Source organism: Uloborus diversus, chromosome 5 (genome assembly GCF_026930045.1).
Source record: "Uloborus diversus isolate 005 chromosome 5, Udiv.v.3.1, whole genome shotgun sequence".
Classification (NCBI taxonomy): domain Eukaryota; kingdom Metazoa; phylum Arthropoda; class Arachnida; order Araneae; family Uloboridae; genus Uloborus; species Uloborus diversus.
Window position 1 is genome coordinate 94226712 of NC_072735.1, and position 22555 is coordinate 94249266.

At 31.7% G+C, this 22555-nt stretch overlaps 1 long non-coding RNA gene across 1 annotated transcript; it reads right to left on the minus strand.

The window, feature by feature from the left end:
• Nucleotides 1-1496: 1496 nt before the first annotated feature.
• On the minus strand, nt 1497-12413 carry LOC129222587 (uncharacterized). Its single transcript, XR_008580591.1, has 3 exons — nt 12281-12413; nt 5866-6074; nt 1497-1638 (listed from the first exon to the last, which is right to left on the minus strand). It is a non-coding gene; the product is annotated as an uncharacterized LOC129222587 (long non-coding RNA).
• Nucleotides 12414-22555: the final 10142 nt, after the last annotated feature.

Sequence of the window (22555 nt, forward strand, 5' to 3'; positions counted from 1 at the left end):
CTTAATTTCCCTTTTTAGTTTTATTCTGCACTAACTTTGGTAATTATGCTAGGTGTTTCTAAAAAAAAATTTTATGTATTTTTTATTATCCGCTCTTTTTAGCTTTTACTTTTTTTACTTTTTATAACTTTCATGTTTTCCTTCATTTCTTAATTTATCTCGCCTCCTTTTTCGCCTTTCTGCAGCAGTCAATGCCGTTTGTGCAATTTGTTTGAGGTTTATTAATAAAAAGAGGAATGTGACTTATGTTACGTATTTTAAATAAGCTTTAAATAATTAAATTTAACTATTTCTAAATATTTAAGGATTTAATTTTGAAGATATCATCACAAATGAAGAGAATATGGCTTTTTATAAACTTGGTTTTGTTTTTGTTTAAGCAATGCAAAGTTTCATACAATTTTGTGACTGATGTTACATTAGTATGAAGCCTTGTTTAAAAAAAAATGTTACAAGACAATGGAATTGTTTCCTTTAGTCAAAAGTAGTACTTTTTGTCACTGAAATTGATAGAATAAGCAAAATAATAATAATAATAATAACATGGACTCAGAAAATACTTTCATTTTCCCAACAGTTATTTTTTAATTAATTTTTTAAAACGTCCGATTCTTCAAACAAGGTGTGGTCTTCATGACGTCCAAAGGATACTCTATGGCGCATCTTTCTACCGCATTTCCATGTTATGATAATCAAGAAGTGAATTACAATTGCGCTCTGTGCTTGCTATCAACCATATTGCTACCAATACACATGAGTAAAGATGCGAATTAAATATTTTGGACCGTGAATGGCATCACTGAATGGCATTTCATCATTTGTGATGTCATCGACAGAAGCATTAAACGATAAAAGAGCATCGATTTAAGTAATTTTTTTTAATTTTAAACTTAAAAAAAATATTTAAAAAATGGTCAGATTCTATAATTTTAAGAATGCTCTTTCAGAAAAAATACTTTTAAAATTTTGGAAACGACCTTCATTATAAGTGTTTAAAGTTTCTTTGCTGGTCTGATCTCTTGCTATGTAAAATAAATTTCAATAAAAAAATGATTGTAGGCATAACAATTAACTTCCTAAGTGAGAAAAAAAAGATTAACTCTTAGAACCGCTTATACAACAACACATAGGCACTGAATAGTGTTGTCAAAATTTGCCTATTCGTTTATGACTGTTTTCGCATAGTTTTATAAAAATAGCCTTCTTTACCTCATATGAAGGGGGAAAAAAACCTCATACAGTGAAGTTTTATTTTTTTTTCTGTGATGTCCCTTGTTTCGTGGAATTGCGCGAATGCTTTGTCAACGCTTTGAGTGGCAACTGCAGTACAAATCTGCGTAATACATGTTGAATAAGCACCTGAGGAAGAAACAAATTAAAATTCTATAGGCGTTCCATAATCAAGAATCCAAATCAAAGCCATCGTAATCCATCAGTTTTTTCAAGCAATATCTACTTCCGATAAAAGGAATAATTTCACTAAAAAGTACCAAAAATTTAACTGAAAAAACTTTATTAACATATTAAAAATCCACAACAAAGTTGAAAGAACAATGAATTTTTTTCTATCTATCCCTACGAAGAACTTTTCTATTTCCAACCGCTACAGATTTTGTTTCCATATTCAAACTTGAGGATCTATAAGAAAGGAAAAGAAAACAAAAACATTTCTTAGTAAAGTAAAAATCTCGTAATGCACAATTATTTACAAAATGAGCAATCTCCGAAATAATTCATTTTAGGAGTTTTTTCAAGCATAATTAATGATACATTTTAATTTATTTTTCCCTTTAGGTAACATAATTAGCTAAATGCTTCAATCTCTTTCAAGTAAATTTATTTTAAACGCACCTAATGTACAAGTTCAGGAGATCTTTGAAATGTTTGATTTACCTTCGTGACCAATGCTCTGTAAGATTTTAGACCGACCTTAAAGACATCATGTCGCAAGTACAATATTCCGCTACACTGCAAACCACTATTGTTTATGCAACGTCTTCAAGTAGTTCCAAGCAAAGGCGGTATTAGTTTTGACATTTTAAGGTCAATGAACGTGTAACCAACTTTTATTGAGACAAATACTAAAACCATTTTACAGAAACATTACTTATAAGAACCAATAATAAGAAAAAGTTGATAAACTTTTAAAAATCGGTAGGAAACTTAGATAAAGATTTCTGAAAAACCTATGGCAAATCAAATCACTTTTGATGATACGCAACTAAATTTTTGGATGACCACAAGAAATTGTCCTGGGTATTAAACGGTGGCTTTCATGCAGAAGAAACTACGTGGGTGCGCTATAAATGCATCCGCATTGCAAAAAAAAAAGTCCTTATGCGTGCTTCGGGTTTATAAGGAACTTTAGGTAAGTACGTTTCACAGTAGTGAAAATAGGAATTATGCCTCAAAATTATATGCCTCAAGTCAAACTTGTTTTCAGGTTTCATTGTATTTAAAATAAAAATTTAGCGTCGCAAAAGTGGGATGAAAAAAATACAGTTGAAAATTTGAAATATTACATTTGCATATCTTGTTATTTTTTTAAAATCAGTCTAGAATGCTAAAAATTAAATTAGAACACATTTCCTCTTTACTACAATTTCAGCTTTTGAAAGTTATACGTTTTCTGTAATTGCATTGGAAATACCTGTTTTCGTATGTTTCACTCCTCTAAAAAATGTCGAGGAATCTACTTGCCGCGGAAAAAAAACCTCGAGAAAGTTCTAGGAACCCTGTTTTGAAAAATAGTTAGCAGTTATGTAAACAAAAAAAAATAATAAATAAATAAAAATAAATAAATAAATAAGTAAATAAATAATATAAATAAATAAATAAAAAATAAATAAATAAATAAAAATACTTCTTTGAATGATTAGTGAACTTAAACTTTCCTTGCTAACGACAATAAATAAAGCAATCTATGTTTCGGCATTGCCATAAAATGAGAATGGAATACTTGCACAACTGATCAACAATTCTCTTCATTTACCGTGTCAATCCGTTATTAACCCTAGCAATTAAAATGGATTTTGCTTGTTTAATTAATGTTAAGTGAGTTTTACGAACTTTTTAAACTTTGACTCAATTTGCATTTTAACTAAACAAATCATTACTAAAGTTTGTATTATGCAAGAAATGCAAACCTGTTATATAAAGCTGTTGAACGGATGTCAGGCTTGGTGATGGAGGTTACTCCACATAATTAGCATTTTAAATGAGGCTTTTGTCAAATACATGTGAGAAGTGTTATGTATTTGTTGTCAATAACAATTCTATTCACGTATGAGCCTTTTTGAGAACTTTATCACGCATGCTTGCAGAGTTTTATCGTTTCCTTAAGTAGATTTGAAAAAGATAACTGTAAATAGGATGGATAATTCTTAGACTTTATCTAAGGATGATAGACTATTAACTTTACTGGAAGGGTGTTTTCGAAATTGTTATCAGCCTCGCAAATTATTTTAGGATGGTGTAAGGTTGAGCCGACTATACGACAGTGCGTGGGGCTGTTTCTTTCCTAAATTTCAATACTTTATTTTCCTTCTTCTTAACCACTGTCCAGTAACCAGTGTTTGGTCCAGTGTCCTTCTTGACCATCTCACGATCATGCAGTATGCTGTCCTCGTGGTAATAGGAATTATAGTTGGAGCAAACCTAAACTGGTAGCGTCGTAGTGCTGTGATAGGATCTGCGTAGCATTCACAATGCTGCCAGGTTAGGTTTGCCGCAATTTTAGTTGAAATGCACTCCAAATAATCATGGAAGAGTTCGTACTCATATTTTTAATGATATACCGAGAAATGGAAACTTATATCATCTTTATTAACTAAATACCAGGGACCGATTATGACTTTTGAGAACATTAGGCAAAAACTTGATTTGGTGCACCCCCCCCCCCCCCGTTCATACTGTATGTTAAAAAAAAAATAGAATAATTTGATACCAATGTATTACTGCAACCGTGCCAAATCAGTTGACGTTTATGATAATAGACAATATATCGTCGCCAGAAAGCAACAGTAGATATACTTTTATTACAGAGAATGAATGTCTTAGTGCTGCTTTGAGGCAACGATATGATATTATCAAATTTTGCCTGGTTTCAATGAGACGTAAGTATCAAAAGTATCCATAACGTATCTTATACTGAAAATGTAGTGTTAAGCTTTGGCTTTGGTATTTGCAAAACATTTTACAATTTTAAAGATTTTTTTTTTTTTTTTCAGATTAAGTGTTTTTACCTTACCATAGTGCGATATCCAGTGTCTCCAATTTTTAAAAACTTAGCAATGGATTTGGTGACTTCTAAATTCTGGTGTCTTGGACCTGTGCCCCATTAGGGTGCTTCTTATAATGCACTTTTTGAAACATTTTTGAATTTTTCATGGGGCACCCCTTTAATTGCTTCCTTTTGATGAAAAAACACCCACACTAAAGTTTCATAGAATTTGAACAAAATTTAGAGGTTGCTACCAGCGATTAAAATTACGTTCATTGTGAAAAAATAGAGTAAAAATATATTCCCAATTTTCTATTGCAATATTTGACATCAACATGAAATTGGGTTGGTTAAGGTAGAAACATAACCCAAATACTTATTTCCTATACATACAAAAAAAATAATAAGCATTTCATGGTTTCTGTTAGTGATGTTCCGGATATCCGTATCCGTATCCGCGGATATCCGAGGAAAAATAAAGATCTGTATCCGTATCCGTTACTTTTTTGACGGATCTTAAACGGATCTTTTCTATTCTAAAAATTTTTAAATGTGAGAATAAAAGACTCTTAAATTCCGTTTAAATTAGGTTTTATTCCCTATTTAAATTATGAGAAGCCAACGGCCCTCTGAGACATGTTTTTTTTTTTTTTTTAATTTTTAGTTTAATATTAGTTTTTGCTATTGATATGGGGTTTCTGTTTTTCTTCATTTTAATTTTTCCTGGCATCCTTCAAAAAAAAGTGAGACAAAAGTCTCTATTTACTGCTTGTAAAGGTGTTCCCGGCTCTGTTACTTCGTCGGTCCGAGTAATTTGGGTGGAATGGGTCAGCGCTGCATTAATGCTGAAATAAAATGCGAAACATTATTTCTAGCCTATCCAGTAGCAGCTTTACATTCTTGCTCCTGTATCCTACATCTACCGAGCAAGATAAAAATAATTTTTCACATTTCATCTAAGCATTAATGCTGCACTGACTCGATCCTTTCAACTCTCTATTAATTTTAACGGAGATTTCTTCAAAGAGTAAATCATAGTCTTTATTATATTTTCGCTGTAGATGACATTTTTTGAAGAAACAGTGTTATTATAGTGACGGGAATACCTTCCATAATAAATTTTGCACTTGGATAGTTGAATTGGGCAAAAACATATTGAGATCCGTATCCGCGGATCTTGACACTAATGTTCCGGATCTGTATCCGTATCCGCGGATCTACTTTTTTAACGATCCGGCACATTTCTAGTTTCTATGCTGTGTAATAATGTCAAACAAAAATCACGCAAAAGTTCCACTACGCACAGTCTAATTTATTACTAATTAAAATTAATAACAAAAAGATAACATAAATAAATATTATAATAATCGATGCAAAAAAAAAAAAAAAAAAAATAGATTTCAAATTTTGCAGCAATGGTAGCAACCTCTAAATTTTATTCAATTTTTATGTTTAAGATATGTGAATTTTTTTTCCATCCAAAGGAACAAAACGAGAGGGTGCCTCCTGAAAAAACAACATCTTCAAAAATAAGGCGCACCCTAGTGCCCCATGTTCCCACGTCACAGTATGACCCTGCTATTGACTTTACATTGTGCATTAAAAACAGCAAAATTATATTAAAAAAAAAAGGTTTTCCTCACATTTACCACCACCAAGTTGGAGCATGACCATAAACAGGATTGTAGTGGAATGGATGCACCAGAGGGACTGTCTTAAGCTGGACAGGATGCTGGACATTCCAGGAGTACAATCCGGGCCAAACCACCTTTTCTACTTTCTTTGGCTCCTCCTTCTTATCTTCCGCTGAACATACAGCGAAGAACAGAAAGGCACATAAAGTTACAACAAGCTGTAAAATATAATAAGCATTTCTTTTTAATTTAAGCAACTTGGACAAATTTAGTCTCTTTAAGAACTAATTTTCGAAGCTATGCAACATAGTGAAACAAATAAAGTTGTTAGATAATAAATAATTTTAGTTGGCAGTAAGACACCAATGTATCCCATGAGAAGATTAAATCTTTACCAGCTTTTTCACACTAGACGGCATTTAGCCTGCAATTATAAGGCTTCACCAACACGACTCAAAATACATTGAAATTTCGTTGTAACTAACTTCAATGGATCGCAAATTTTCTTCGTTGTATCAGGAATCTCATTGTAATGGAATTCAAGCAATGTAATAGAAATGAATCGGGACTGAAAATTTAATTCTTTGAAATGGAGACTTCGCTGCATTGGTATTTGTTCTAACGGGATTTCACTTTATCTTCTTTCAAGTAATCGTATGATTTTTTCTTGAAATGGGATTTAAGTTACAAATTAAACATTTAATTATCCTAATTAATCAATATAAAATATTGAGTTTTCTCCAGGTACATCGCAAATCACATCTGTGACAATAAAATGCAATGCTTTTTACAATATATGGTCGGAACACAGTGGGAATTGATCCTTCAGGAAATTTGTTCCCCTTCTCAAGCGAGTGCAACAGTTAAAAATGTCAATAATGGCAACAATGTCCTAGCAGCAATGTCTTAGGTTCACGTTCCCAAATGTCAGATAATCCGTTTCCACATGCTTTTCAGGTTACTTGTCATTATCGGTTTGAGTTCAGATTATTTTTTTGGATTGTGGATCAAAGAGGTCGTTAGCTTTCTTGAAGAAGTTACGTGATGCATATTGTTTTTATGTTATGGTAGAAGTATGGTCAAAACAATGTTACAAATGTGAAAAGTACCAATTTGTGTGTGTGTGTGTGTGTGTTTTTTTTTTTTTTTTTTTTTTTTGCTGTAATTTTGAAATATATTTGAAGTACTGTCTGACTACAGATTGTATGGAAAGAAAAACATCCGTTTTACAGCCGGAAATGGACGAATCTATGATTTTTTACCGACGTCAGCTTTTGCAGAAGCAGAGTCTCATTCAAATAAGCGGAATACGCGCATCAAATTTTTACTTTTCCCCCTTATTCACATAGATTCGTCTTATTTGGACGTTTGAAAATTCCATGCAATCCGTGGTTAGACAGTACACTTGATGATTCTTGATCCCTTCGAACCAATGAAACTTTTTTCTGGAAAATGTGTTCTTTAATATAACTATACACATATGCTATTAAAAATTCCGTATATTAATAGCAAAAGCTTTAAAAAAGCTGAGTTGGGAGATATTTTCACCGAATTATTAAAAAAAAATGTCCACAACAGCACAACAACTATTAAATATATTATTAAGCTTTTCAGGTGCTTCAGTTTTCCAAAATCATTCTTGAGATTCGAAAATTATATATTTTTTATTTTCATTCGATCCACTCATTTCATCTGATTGTTGACTTTGAAATATTTTTTTTTAGTTCATGACGTTAAAACACTTATTTTGCTCGTCACTAATAGTATATTCGATAACGTTTAAATATCGTTTTCACATTTTCTCTTGACTTTCACTGTATATTTGATAAAGACTGCCGAAAAAGTATGAGTTTCTTTAGCAATGTTAGTTATTACCAATTACGAACGAAGTTGATTTTGTTTATTAACTATTAGTTCTCATTGCTATTGTTTTTTTTTTAAATTTGTTTCACGTTTCAATCTGACACGATCAATTTTTTTAGTGAGTAAATAACAACCATGTCGTAATAGTAAATATTTGACTTATATTCAAAACAGTTATAAGGACACTCTTCCTCCCTTCTCCAAGATCAATACTCCTCAGATCAGGATCAAGTCTTTTTTTTTTTTTTTAACAAAGAAAACTTGATCTTTTTACCAACTTTTTGTTGTTTTTTTTTTTCAAAATATTTTATTTTAATTAGTAAATTTTAAAAATGGCATAAGATTCTGACAGGGCAACGACTGCTCTTAATGTATAACGTGATATCATTCAGCTTTAGTTCCATTGAATCAAATTAAAGTTGAAAACTCCACCGAAAAAAGGGGATCCACTGTCCTCAGTCTCCCCTATCATCTGCAAGAAATCGATTCGATTTTGACATTTCTGTAAAACCGATTCAACTTGAAAGAATACCCAGAATTCTCTTTAAATATTTTATTCTCCTATTATAAATTTTATAATCAACGCAATTATGATAAATATCACAGCATTGAATTTTAAATTAGCAGATTAAGTTCGTAATTACCGTCGTTTGATGAGAGGTTGTTTCGGTACTGACCCAGGCGAACTTAATTTCCAAGTACGTCTAGTATGGGTCTGGTAAAAGACATTCGGCCTTGTTTATTTCTACTTGGTTTCAAAGATGAGGAATTCTGTTATTGGTAAAACGCTTATAACCGTTACTAGCAAAACAAACCGACTTTCTTCTCTTCTATTTGAAATAATGGAAGGGTTTCTTTTTTCGTTTATCGGAGCACGTCAGAGTCAATCCATGCCTAGGACCACCACTTTTTATTTAAAAACTTTTTTACTTCTAATCCACATTTGGGTGACTTTCAACAACAGTGGCTATTTCGTTAACCATTTTCAAATCTTGGGGAATAAAAGCTGTGCTAAGATTTTGCAGATAATCTCTTATAATTTTATGTAAAAGAAAATCAAATTGCATTCTTTAAAATTAGGTAGAGGAATATGAGGCAAAGTGAAATAGTCAAGATAACTTAGCTTTTTCAAACTGAACAATTGCAAATTTGTTTTGAAAATCACAGTATACAGAAAGAACAATATATTTTATGATAAAGTTTGCAATGAAACATTATTTTTTTATTTTTGGTAGTAAACTCAAACCCTCAAAAAAAAAAAAAAAAAATCTATAGGGCAAAGTGAAAAATGAAATATTTTTTTATTGAAATGTTTTCTATTTAATTAGTAAAAATATTTTTGATCAAAAGAACGTGCAAAATAAAAAAAAGAATGAATCAATAAATAGATAACGAAACAATAAACTAATAAATAAATAAATAAGTTGTTTAATATGTGAGAAAAATAAATGAGTGAATGAAAGAATGAATAAATAAGAAAATAAGTAAATGAATGGAGAAATATATAAGTGAATTACTAAATAAAGGGATGTAAATGAATGAATTAATGAATAAATACGCAAGCGAATAAATAAATGAACGAAATGAACTATTTCACTTTTCCCAATCCACTTTGCCCCGCATGCACTTGACTAATTATACAAACATTTAAAATAGAAACAAGTTTAATATTAAATAATAATTACTACACCGAATATTAGTAAGTCTCAATTAATATTAATGGCAAGAACTTTATTATTTGATAATAACAAAAATATTTTTTGTCTTACAACAAAATATTACAATTCGAGTATCAATTTTTGAAAATTGCTTGTACGTATTTTCATATGCTTTGATATTCAGAGGTAACATTTTCCTGACTAAAATAGATTACGTGTTTTACTGAGTAGTTAAAATATTATCTGATAGGTGGCGCTGAAAACAGAATAAATATTTCACCATTTCACTTTGCCCCGCTATTTCACGTTGCCCCACATTCTCCTACATAGTTTTGCTTACTGCATTAAGTTCCAAATAAAATATCAATTGTATCCCATACTCTTGTTGGAAACTGCCTTAATTGTAAACTACGAGCAGCTATAGACTGTAAGACACACCTTAATTTTCAAGCAATTTTTCTGAAAAATATCATTTCTAATATTTCTGTTTGGTTTTCTTAGCGTGCTTGTGAATCCATGCAACTCATATTTGTTGAGTCGGTGCACTACTGCTCCTATTTGAGCAAAATGCTACCTTCGATAGTGATAAGCAAGGGCGAATACAAAAAAAATTTTAGAACTTAAATTCTTAAAACTTCGGTGATGAAAAGGGGGAACTGTAAATTAAAATCACATTTAGTGAACTTAGGGAAAGGAGTTCCGGGGGGTGGGGGGAGGCGGCTCTCCCTCCGAAAATTTCTCCATGCTGAAGTATTGAAATGCTATCCCCCTACAATTTTTCATAACAAAGTTTCCATAACTTTCTTTTCTTTTCTTTTTTTAGGATACCTTTAAGGCCAATTAATATACTTTTAAGAACATGAATATCATGCACTAATATACTTTGAATGTAGCCGTAAAATATCTTCAACATTTCAAGTCAATTAAATACTGAACCTTACATAATTTAATCGAGGTGCTATAAATTGAGCGTTTTTAACTAGGAACATAGTCATAATGATTCTAGCACGAGGGTAAAGTTGTTAAATAAACCCATACCTCATTTGAGTTCCATAAATTAATTTATATTTTAACTATAAAATTTACTATATGCAATTAAAAAATCATAATTTCACAACATGTAAATTTTATTCAAGAATTCAGAAACTAATTCTTTACGAATTTCAAGTTGTTGCTGATGTGTTCTTAAAATCATGATACAGTTGAGATAACATTTTGACACTACATGCTGTTTCCATTTATATTATGATTTTACCAAGAAACAACCATGTGATTTCTTTCATTTTGCTTTTTTATACGCTGAAAAATAAATTTATTATTTTGCAAATAGTTTCTTGTATCGAAATGACTCTTCTAGGTACCTCTACACATTTTTCAAAAATGTTAATAATTGATTCCATCAAAGAAGAATTAACGGACGAATCGCAATATTACGTTTTCTTAAATCCAAAACCAGTGAGTTAAATATACACTTTATGACCAAAAGTATTCGGACACTTTCAAAAATTCCTATTTTTACGGATTTCTCAAGAAATAAAAGACCAATTGCTCTGTAATTTTTTTCACAAAAAATGTACTGTCATTTTTCAGTAAAAATTAAGTCTACTGTTCATTTAGGGGACCAGCAACAAATTCAGGAAATACAAAAAGGGGTTTTGATCACTTTTCATTGTAAATAGCTGGAAATAAGCTATAAATTTCAGAAGTAAGTTAAAATACTATCTAGAATTTATTTTTATATTTTCGTGAAAGTACCTAACTCTTGGCTAAACGACGAATCATGAGGGATCGTTCGCAAATATTCCGCTCATATCATGAATTACTCTGCACGATAGCAGAAAAGTGTTGCCAGTTTGCGAACGATCCCTTACCATTCGTCGCCTATCCAAGAATTATGGAAATTCCGCTCATTAGATCGCTGATAACCTTTTTAATTATAAAGATATCGAGGTGGAATTTTTTTTTTATGAGTTGCAGAATCTGTCTAAGCTTCAGAGCATGGGAGTTATAAATTGCTATCTTTCATTCATGCGCCGTGAAAAATTAATTACTTTCAACGTTCATGTTTCAATTAATTTTCAATATATTAACTTCAAATTTTATTATTATGTTTTTCTTGTATGCTGTCAAATATTCTAAAAGTTTAGTAACGTTTGACGGAAAACTCTGCGTGTAATAAGCCGAAAATCTTGAAAAAAAAAAAAAAAATGTATTTTCGTAAGAAATGTTTACTTCTCCGTGGGTATGAGAGATACTTTCACGAAAATATAAAAATAGTATCTAAATAGTTTGTTCCCTTATTTCTGCAATTTATAGCTTATTCCCGGCTATTTACAATTAAAAATAATCAAAAACCGTTTTTTGTTTCCTCAATTTGTTGCTGGTCCTCTAAATCAATAGAAGATTCAATTTTTATTGAAAAATGACAGCTGGAGTATACTTTTTATGTGAAAATTTTTTCAGAGCAATTGGTCATTTATTTCTCGAGAAATCCGTAAACATGTGAGTTTTTGAAAGTGTCCCAATCATTTTGATCATATGGTGTATACTCTGCCGCTCTGACCTTCGACTCCAGTATAACTTCTTTAGCTAACAAAAATGCTTTTACTCAAATATGTGGAAGCAAGCAATATAGGGTTCGCGGCACAGGAACAGGGATATAAAATGACCCCGAACAAGGGGCAGAAAATTCAACATAGTTTTTTTATAACGACCTTTTCAATCATTTCATAGGAGGGTCCCAAGCTTTTACTTTTGATACCGATGACAAAGAATCATCAAAAATAAATCAAATATTTAATATTAGAAATAGTCTCAAAAAGTTGTTGTAGTTCTAACAACAATTTTAGGAAAGCTAATTTTCAATAAAAGAAACCCATGTTCAGCACATGGCAAATACTTACAAACCCTTTCATCGTCAATAAATTGATTCACTTCCAAATCAACTGAAGAGCATGACGCTATATTCCTTTCGCCAAATATATTTATAAGGCACGCTCGGACAGCCGGGGGGTATTCAAGGTCGATTTGGGCCAGATTAAGCAGAAGAAGCTCTTCTATCATAGGGTGGAGCTCTTTTATTCCCAAGGATGGAATATTTTTAGTCTTCGTCAAGTTTGGCAGGCGGAACTCAATTTTTCTTTTAACCAGTCTGATCCTACGCATTTGTATAATCTTATACGTATCAGTTTACTCCGGAAATTTATTCAGTCAAAAAATTAGAAGCGTTTCCAAACGATTAGTTTAAAGATGGTCATAGAGCCGCATTTCCAAGGACATTAGCATTTCATATAAACCTATAATTTATGCACAACTCAACGCATTGCATAGTAAAGATGATGTCAGGATCAAAATTAAGTGCAATCAGCAAAAGGATTTTTTTATGTTGTTGACGTGTTCATAATTAATAAACACTGTGGGAAGATTGGGTGCCATTGCCTCGAGAGGTTGGATTACTTTGTTTATTTACCGAAAAACAAAGCAAGGAAGATTTCACGAAAAGAGGAAATAAACATCCAGCGCACCGGTGGGAATCAAACCGAGGCATTCGATCAAATCCGTGACCTCCTGCATACAGGGGCGTAGCTAAGGGGGGGGGGGTTTGGGGACAAACCCCCCCCCCCCGAAAAGTTAGTCTCAAAAAAAAAAAAAAAGAGAAAAAGAAGAGAGAAGAGAAAGAAAAAAAAAGAAAAGGAAAAAATTCCAAGCGATTATACATATATACATATATATATATATATATATATATATATATATATATATATATATATATATATATATATATATATATATATATATATATATATATATATATATATATATATATATATATACGTATATATATATACGTATATATGTACATATATATATATATATATATATATATATAAAAGAAGTAACCCCCCCCAAAAGTCGGGTCTAGCTACGCCACTGCCTGCATATGAAGTGAAGCTTCTATCACAAAGCTGTGGAGGCCCCAAAGCAACATTTTAAATATTTACTTTTGTTTTTTTTTTGCTATTAAAAATATGCACGAAATGTTTGAAATAAAATATTCAAAACATTCAGTGTTAACTGAGATTGTAACTCGTGTTTCAAAAAGAATTACTAGAACATGTTATTCAGATAGATTGGAATTAGGGCTCATTTCAGAGTTACAATCAGGGCTGCGGAGCCAGACTGATTTTGGGGTAGAGGAATCGGAGTAGGAGACTTTAAAATTCTAAGAATAGGAGTAGGACAATTTTAATTCTACTCAACAGCTTTAGTAACAACTAACCACTGTCTTACAAATTCAAACTATGTTTAGAGTATTTTTTTTCATGACTTTGCTCATTGTCGTAAAGACGTCCAGTAAGAATGTTGCTCTTAAAGACTATTTCTAAAAGCTTGGTTCGCACGAAAAAGTATGGAAAAAAAAAAAGTAGATTATTACTTGATTGCGACACTCAGAAATTAAAGTAATGTCTTTATGTTTATATCTGTATACATAAATGGCTACTTCTGTATGTATTAATGCATGTATGTCCGGGGTAATCTTCAAAACTACTGTACCAATTTTAACCATTTTTTCACCATAGATAGCTACATTATCAGGGAGCAACATAGGCTATAATTTATTCCTAAAAAACTTAGTTTAAAAAAAGTTATGATGGAAAACTGTAAATATCATGTAATTTCCCCATTGAATGAATATAAAACCCATTGTTACGAAAATTCATTGCCTTACAGCAGCAATGTTAATAATAATCATAATGAAAATTTTGAATCAAGGTTTCCCTGGAACAAGCATGACATTTATTGCTTTCGTAGGATTTTTATCCTCATCTAATCCATAAAGGGCTACTTCTGTATGTATGTCCAGGGTAAACTTCAAACTGCTGAACCAATTTTAACCATTTTTTCACCATGGATAGCTACATTATCAGGGAGTAATTCAGGCTATAATTTATTACCAAAAAACTTAGTTTAAAAAAGTTATGATGGAAAACAGTAAATTTCGTGTAATTACCCAATTAAATGATTAAATATAAAACCCATTGTTACAAAAAGTTGTTGCCTGACAACAGCAATGTTAAAAGTAATCATAATGAAAATTTTGAATCACGACTTTTCCGGAGCAAGCATGAGTTTCAAGTCATTTAAAGATTTGGAAACTCTACTTTTTGCACACTTAGGGAAACATAGTAGACAGGTTTTTTTTCTCTTTTGTGTGTGTGTGTGCACTATTTAATTAAATAAAGCACAAGGTTTTTTTAGTGATCTTTGTTTTTGTTAGTTCATATTTTGAAAATTCTTCAAATATTTATATGCTTCAATTCGTGCTTTCGTTTCTAAATGAATACCTGTTCGTTCTTTATACTCATTGCTATATTACTTTTATGGGTAAGGAAGAAGCCCGATTTTTAATCAAGTCAAAGCGGTGTGTTTTGAGTTCTTTCAGTTAAAACAGAAAACGAAAGAAACTAGCGATTGTTTCTCACAATTATTACTGACCCAGGCAACGCCGGGTATTTTTGCTAGTTTATTCTAAAGCAGCCAATAAAATATAAATTAAAAATTGTGAGGAGGAGAAATATAAGCGGTATGGTAAAAGCTATTCGTACAGAGCTGTATACCACCTGTTTCTCCTCTTCGATATTTACTTTTAATTTTATTAGCTCCTTTGATTTGAAAAATTTGATTTTCCAAAATTTTTGAGTGCTGAAACCAAAAACTCATATATGTACTTATTTTCTTTCAAACGTTTTAGTGCGAACCAATCTAATAGAAATAGTCTTTAGAATTACGAAACATTTTTTATATTTTATGTTTCCTTTCCTTTGTTAGTCAACAAACAATATAACAACAGATCTAATCAAAATATAATACAGTAGAACCTCTCAATACGGGACTCTAAGGGGACCGGACAACTTGTCCCTTAAATAGAGGTGTCCCTTCTTCGGAGGTCGATGAATTAATGCATGCTGTAACTTAACTCGCTATAGTTTCTTAATGAACGTAGACTAATAGCATTTAAGCTTAAATACTGAAAATGTATCATGTTTGTTGAATAAAACTCTGAATTATTCAAACCGGAAAAAAAAATTTCAATGTTATCAAACATGTTGCATCAAAGCGTTGTAACTGATTTTCATTAATTGCAATTTTTAATTAATGTGTTATACGGATTTGTTTGATGTCATGTATTTTGCAATGCAAAAGACATTGTGATCACATTTCAAGTTTTCTATAGCAAGCTTGTCATGGGCGTATCTGTCGCGGCTGAACCCATATAAAGAAATTGATGAAATGGAAAAGCATGAATGTTGGTCTCAGCAAAAATTTTAGAACACATATTTGTTTATTTGCATGTTAATGGGAAGGCAAACTTTTGCCAGTTAATTTTTGGACAAAAAGTAAACCTTAAATACCAATAATTTCGATATTTATCATGCATTTATGCAGAGTTTTTTTGTAATTTTTCTCTGTGACTGTCCCTTAAATAGAGTGTCCCTTAATGAGAGGTAAATACATAGAGGTCCCTATTCAAAGGGACTGCGACTAGAAAAAGTGTCCCTTAAATAGAGGTGTCCCTTATTCAGAGGTGTCCCTTAAAGGAGGTATTACTGTATCTTAAGCCAATAATGCTTAAGACCAACATTCTTACTTGACGTCTTTACAACAATAAGCAAAATCATGAAGAAAAAAAATTACTCTAAATATAGTTTGAATTTGTAAGACTGTAGTTAGTTGTTACTAGAGCTGCGGGGTAGAAGGAAAATTGACCTACGCCTATTCTTAGAATTGTAAAGTCTCCTACTCTGATTCCTCTACCTCAAAATCAGTCCAACTCTGCAGCTCTGATTGTAACTCTGAAGTGAGCCCTAATCCCAAACTATCTGAATAACATCTTCTTGTAATTCTGGTTGGAACACGCGTTACAATCTCAGTAAATACTGAATGTTTTGAATATTTTATTTAAAAAAAATTCGTGCATATTATTAACTGCCGAAAGCAAAAGTAAACATATAGTTGCAATATGGGGCCTCCGCAACTTTGTGATAGAAGCTTCACTTCATATGCGGGGGAGGTGCGGGTTTGATTCCCACCGGTGCACTGAATGTTTTTTTATATATTTTATTTTAAAGCTTTTACGTTTTAAAATTTATTTGAAGAGTGATTTTTTTTTTTTTTTTTTTTGAGTTAAAAACACATTTACTTGTTACCTCTCCTTCTTAAAAAAAAACAGTGTTGACTTTTGTTTTAATATAAACGTACTGCACACAAAGATAGAATAGCTTATATTTACTATTAATCTTTCTTCAATATTGCTGATTTGTATGCTCGAATTTAAAAGCACTTTTGAACAAGAAAACTGGAAAAAAAAGCTTGTAAAAAGCCTACAAATATATGCTTGCTTAGTTCAGCCTTGAAATTAATTTGTTAAACTAAGTAACACACACACACACACACACACAATTCATCTTTTTTCATTTTTTTTTCAACAATTAAAAAGCGGAAGTATGATCACCTTATAACTACTATTATTTTTCATTGTTTTTGGCAACAATTAAAAACCGCAGGCAAAACGCAAGGAGAAATGACGGAGAAAGTAAACTGAGAAATATTCTTAAGTAATTAATAATAAAAATAGTAATAATAAAAAGTGTAACTTAAGACTCACGTTTAATACTGCAAGAAGCATGGAGGTATAAGTGATAAAAGAAAAATCTCGGTTAAAACGAATCCAAAATTTTAATCAGTAGAAGTTGTCTACTTGTGACTTTTTTTTTTGAATAACTTTGTGTAGCAGCGATTACGATTAAGGATTCGATCTACGATTAAGGATTCGTTCCATACAACATATTAGTATGTCTTCCTAGCATTTGTGCTATTCATCACCAATTTTTTCCCGCTTGCACCCCTTTGCATTTAGGTGTATTATTTATTTGTTAAGATTATATTCTAATGAGCCAAACGATAATTCAATGTGTCATAAAGTTTATTTTTCACCTATTTATAATATTTAAAAAAAGAGATAGAAAAAATGCGCAATATCTGAAATATTCTGATCACTTTTTCAAAAAAAAAAAAAAAAAAAAAAATGCCATTAAGTTTTAATGTTTAATAAATTCAAAAGAGAAATTACAAACTTCCTGTGAGTATGGTTTTAAGGCGGGAAAGAATGAGAAAAAGTGTGGATTAAAAAAAATGGCTATTCATTGCTTCTAAAAGTTTGTATTGAACTTTTTTATTACAATTTCTCCACCTTAAGAACACTTTAGTTTATCAAGTTCTTTTTCTGAAGTCAAAATCGGAGAAATTCTAAGAGTTCCAAGAAAAGCACCAATTTAATCGTTAGCTTTTAGCTATAAAGGCTTCAATACGATTTTGTTCATGCCAGTATTATTATTTATCTTTTTAGTAAAATGACCCTTGAAGAAATTTTGGTACTACATTTTCTGTATTTGAGTAAAACTTCAAAGATTGCAGAAAAAGGGGGGGGGGAAGAGATAACAAACTGAAAGTGAGAGAAAGAGAGAGGAAAATCTGTGTGTGTACGTGAGAATTTGTGTATGTATTTTGAAACAGTTATGATAAAGAAAACTCCAGTTTATTTGCATTTTAATGCAAGGAGGAACTACTGGTATCTACTGGGTCTAGAAGTGTTAGCACATGCCACTGTTCAAACGTTAACACTTCTGCACTCTGCTATTTCTAGCAGCCATACATTTTTCACTCTATATCACAAATGAATCTGTTTATGATTAGATCTGCTGTAATTTGTATTGTCTGTAAAAGTGAAAAGTAAACGAAAAACAGATTGTCGTAATGGTTGAATTGGTTTGAACTGGAGGTGAAGAAGAAATTATCTGATTTTCGTCGGTGCCCTCAAGCGACTAATGGAGTAGAGTTATTGAGGTCATAAACATGTTTGAATGAAAATGCTTTGACAAGAGCTGATTAGAAGTTTGACATAGGAGCTGATTTTTCTTTTGTTAGATTTTTGAGGTTTTTCTAAAGAGCTGTACGTAAAATTAAATAGACATTCAATGGAGAAAATTACTTTTTCTCGAACGGGTAAATGCTGAATTCTTTTAATCGACGCAAATATCTTTCAGAGCCGGGCGGAGAGTCAATTTTTAAAAAGTATTTAATATTTAAGCGAAATGTTAATTAAAATTACGATAAAAGCATTGATTTCACTAAAATTTACAAAAAAAAATTAAGCTAAAATAAACCTGCTTTATTTAATTGAAATTTTCTATTTTTGAGTAAAAATGTCAAGGAATACAAGAGAGGGAGAGAGAAAATGTCTGCGTGCTCTTGGAACTTTTGTGAAAAAGATAACGTTTACTTATTTTATTATCTTACTAGTGGTACCCTACGGCTTGCCCGTAGTAGAAAATTAAAAGGTCTTTTGGTTCGCCTATATATTTACAAATATTGTATGATGAATTTCTTGCCAATTGCCTTGCCCATGTTACGGTTCCACGTTGTGATAAGTTGGTAATTTACTCGTCCATCTTATGATTATTTTGCTCGGGAAAAAGTTCTTAAAATTGGAATAGAAAAAGAGCAAAATCGAATTTTCGAAAAATCGCTTCGAGGTGCACACCTCCATGCTACAAACTAACTTTGTGCCCTATTTCATAAAAATCAGCCGAACGGTCTAGGCGCTATGCACGTCACTGAGATCCAGACATACAGACAGATAGACTTTCAGCTTTATTATTAGTAAAGAATACAAAGAGGAAATAAAGTTCAATTTAGACAACATTTAGTCTAGCAAGAAATGATACGAAACTCTTCATTGACAAACTAAGTAGATGTGTTATCGATCTCATTCGACAATAAAGCTATCAATTAAAGAATATTACTATGGAAATTTTAAAATTTTAATTTCTAAATGCAAAATTCTTTTTCTATACACTCTACTACAGTTCTATTTTCAGTAAAGAAAGCTTATAAAAACTCACTGTTTAGATATTACTTCATGTTAATGAATCAAAGCAATAAAAACAGACTAAAAGAGCATTTAAAAGACAAGAGTGATATACTTTTTTGTCTTAAGAAACCTAATGAAAATGGATAAATGCTTTTTTAAAAATAGTGAGTGATAATAGTAGTGCTTTTACAGTAGTGAAAATAAAAATAACGACGTTGAAAAAGCGCAAAATTTGGAGGAAAAAAAACCAGGGTGGGTGTTTTTTTTTTTTTTTTTTTGAAAATTTAGTATTTTTTTAACATTATTGTTTCAATTTTTAAAGAACCGTATAGATCGGCAACTAATTGCAATCCCGATTCTATTTTTTCTCGGTAATAAACAAATTATATTTCTTTAAAATAAAACAATACGAAGCATTTGAAAAAACTGACCAAAACGAAACAAATTGCTATTTAGCTGTTTGGTTAAGTATGCTAAATACTGGAAGAATGAGACTTAAATTAAAATCTGAAGTCAAAATAATGAGGTTACTATTCACATAAGGTAATCATTTTCTAACAAGTTTAAGATCTGTGACATAAATTCAGTATTCATCATTTTCTAGTATCCATTAAAAAAGTCAGCTAAAATTTACTTTCTCAGAAGCCGTTAGTGTTTAATATCTTATTCAACTGAAATGAAGTATACTTTGACTTGGGTCATGCACTGAAATTAGTAGCTCGTGATTTCTTTTTAGGTCACGTTTTAGGAATACACCCCTCTCTAAAGTGCCACTTCAATTCCCTTCAGAAAGGGTAATTGCCGAACGATTGCTCGCAATTACTCGAAAACCATTTACGAAGGAAGTAAATAAAAGTTCAGTTCAACAAAAACAGAACTAGAATACACGATCAATCTTGTTTTCAAAGAACTGGTTTATCCCCGAGAAGGTTTTTGTCCTGTACTGCTTTTTCAGGAAATTCTCTTTTTTTCTTTTTTGTAAAAACATTTTTGTAATTGTATTGGAAAAATTGATGAAGCAATAGCTGCTCCCTCCCTTTCTGATGTTCCCTGACCGATATTCCTGTATCACTTGTTCTTAGGTTGAGCATTTTAAACTGAATTGCTTGTATTGTAGCAGCAGGGACGGATACAAGAGGAGGGTCATTGAAATCATGACCTCCCAGCCCTCCTCCGAAAATATCATCCATTCACACTGTATTCAAACACTTAATGAATAAAATATGAACGATTTCTGTAATATTTTCAACTTATTATATATTTTTGAAAGTAAATATCTGAAATACTTCTTCTTTTCATTGCGTGTGAAATTAATTGGGAACGTTTATGCCCTCTATGTACCTCGTTCCTGAACGATTTGTTACTTTTTATTGACACCCAAGCAGTTTCAGAATTTTTTCGTACCAAATACACTATATCATTCAGCGTGATCCCCCCCCCCCCCCCGCCTCTTCCCCTCCAAAATAGATCTGCTCTTCTGTAGCAGTAGGCTAATAGATCAACATTCGAAGTTAAGACATGAGCTGCAAAAGTGGTCTGAGTTTATGGTCACTCTCATTGTGATGATGGAGATTTAGTTCAAGAAGAGACAAAAAATATTCGTACTTTTTTATTTAGGTAAAGCCATGATTCTTTTATCAACAGTTTCCTCGTTTTCAATCACCATTTTTCAATTGGTGAAATTTTTGTCCTTCTCTAAGTTATTTGCTCTTGATGCAAATGCACTCATTAATAACTTTGTACTTTCAAGCTGAAATGTTAAATAATAGTTTACTGGCACGACACGACACTGCTCTCTCTCTCTCTCTCTTTTATTTTGGTATTTTAGGGTGACATTATGAAAAAAAAAAAATTTTTTTTTTAAAATAATATATTTTTTTAACCTATCGAGGATGAGACTCGTGCACCGGCATGTTATTTCTCAACTTTCCACCACGCATTGCAGCCCACTCATGACATCGTTTACGTGCAAATGAAATAACACTTGGTTTTGAAATCCTATCTGTAACTTATTAAAGAAAAATAAACTGAAACTATACAGTCAACCCGGAGGCAGTTCAGAACGTAGTGAAATTTCGCACAGATTAATTTGGAACCCTTTTTTAAACACATCCCTCCGAAAACCTGAAGAAAACCTAAAATCTATGCAACGAGTTTTTTAATTTTGAGAGTGGGGATACTCAAGGCTAGAGCTTTATGTTATATACATTTCCAGATTCAGGAGTGGCCACCTAGGGGGGAGGATCATGGCGTGGACCGCGCCATTGAAATTTTTGAGGGTTATTTTGAGGGGTAATTTTTCTTTTTTTTTGGGGGGGGGGGGTTTCTCTTGCTCTTGTGGGATTGGGCATCCCTGTTTTAACGAACTATCTTTCATTATTGGCCTTCTTTTTACATGCAATCTACTGATTTCGAAGAAGGCATGGTAAATGTGCTTGAATTTAAGATGTGTGGAGTTTGAAAAAAGTTTCCAAGAGTGCGTTCTATGAATTCCAAAAAGAAAAAATTATGACCAATCGATCAACCCCTAATCGGTTTGTGAGAATCTCTTTGGAGCCGTATCACGTATCACTATTAGGCAAGAGATGAGATCACCTACCACGCCCTGACCTTCAAGATGAGTTCTGGAGCACTTCCGTTCTTGTCCATGCCTAAAAATTTGTTCTTCTTTGGTTATTAAGTTACGTGTTGACCTTGACATATATATTAGCAGATCTATCAATGGAATTAGTATGATGGAAATCTTCTTAAGACTGTAGAAAGAGAAAGTGATTTTCTTCAAGCAGGTGGCAAAATGTCTTTTAGAAAAGAGATTCGCATGTTTTCCCACCATTATTTAAGCAGTTTTCCGATTTAGCTTTAGATTACAATAGAGCAGTGCTTCTTATATTGTGTTCCACGAAACGTTCCATCAGTCAAGCAAGAGTTCCGCGATATATATATATATATATTTTAATTCAAAATAATCACTTAAAAATTCGATTGAAATACCCTCTGAGTGAAGCGTTCCAACAATATTTTCGGAATAAGATGCAGAGAAAAAATCAAAACGAATTGTCGACTGAGAATTCTCCTGTACTGCCAATGAACAATACAACAATAATATGACCTGTGACTACGTTAGTACAAGAATATGAAATTTTTTATCAAAAAAACATTTATCTAAATGTTGTTTTTTTTTTTTTTTTTCAAATGTTAATTTTTGATGACAACAAGTACTAATTGGAATATTTATTGGAATATTTTT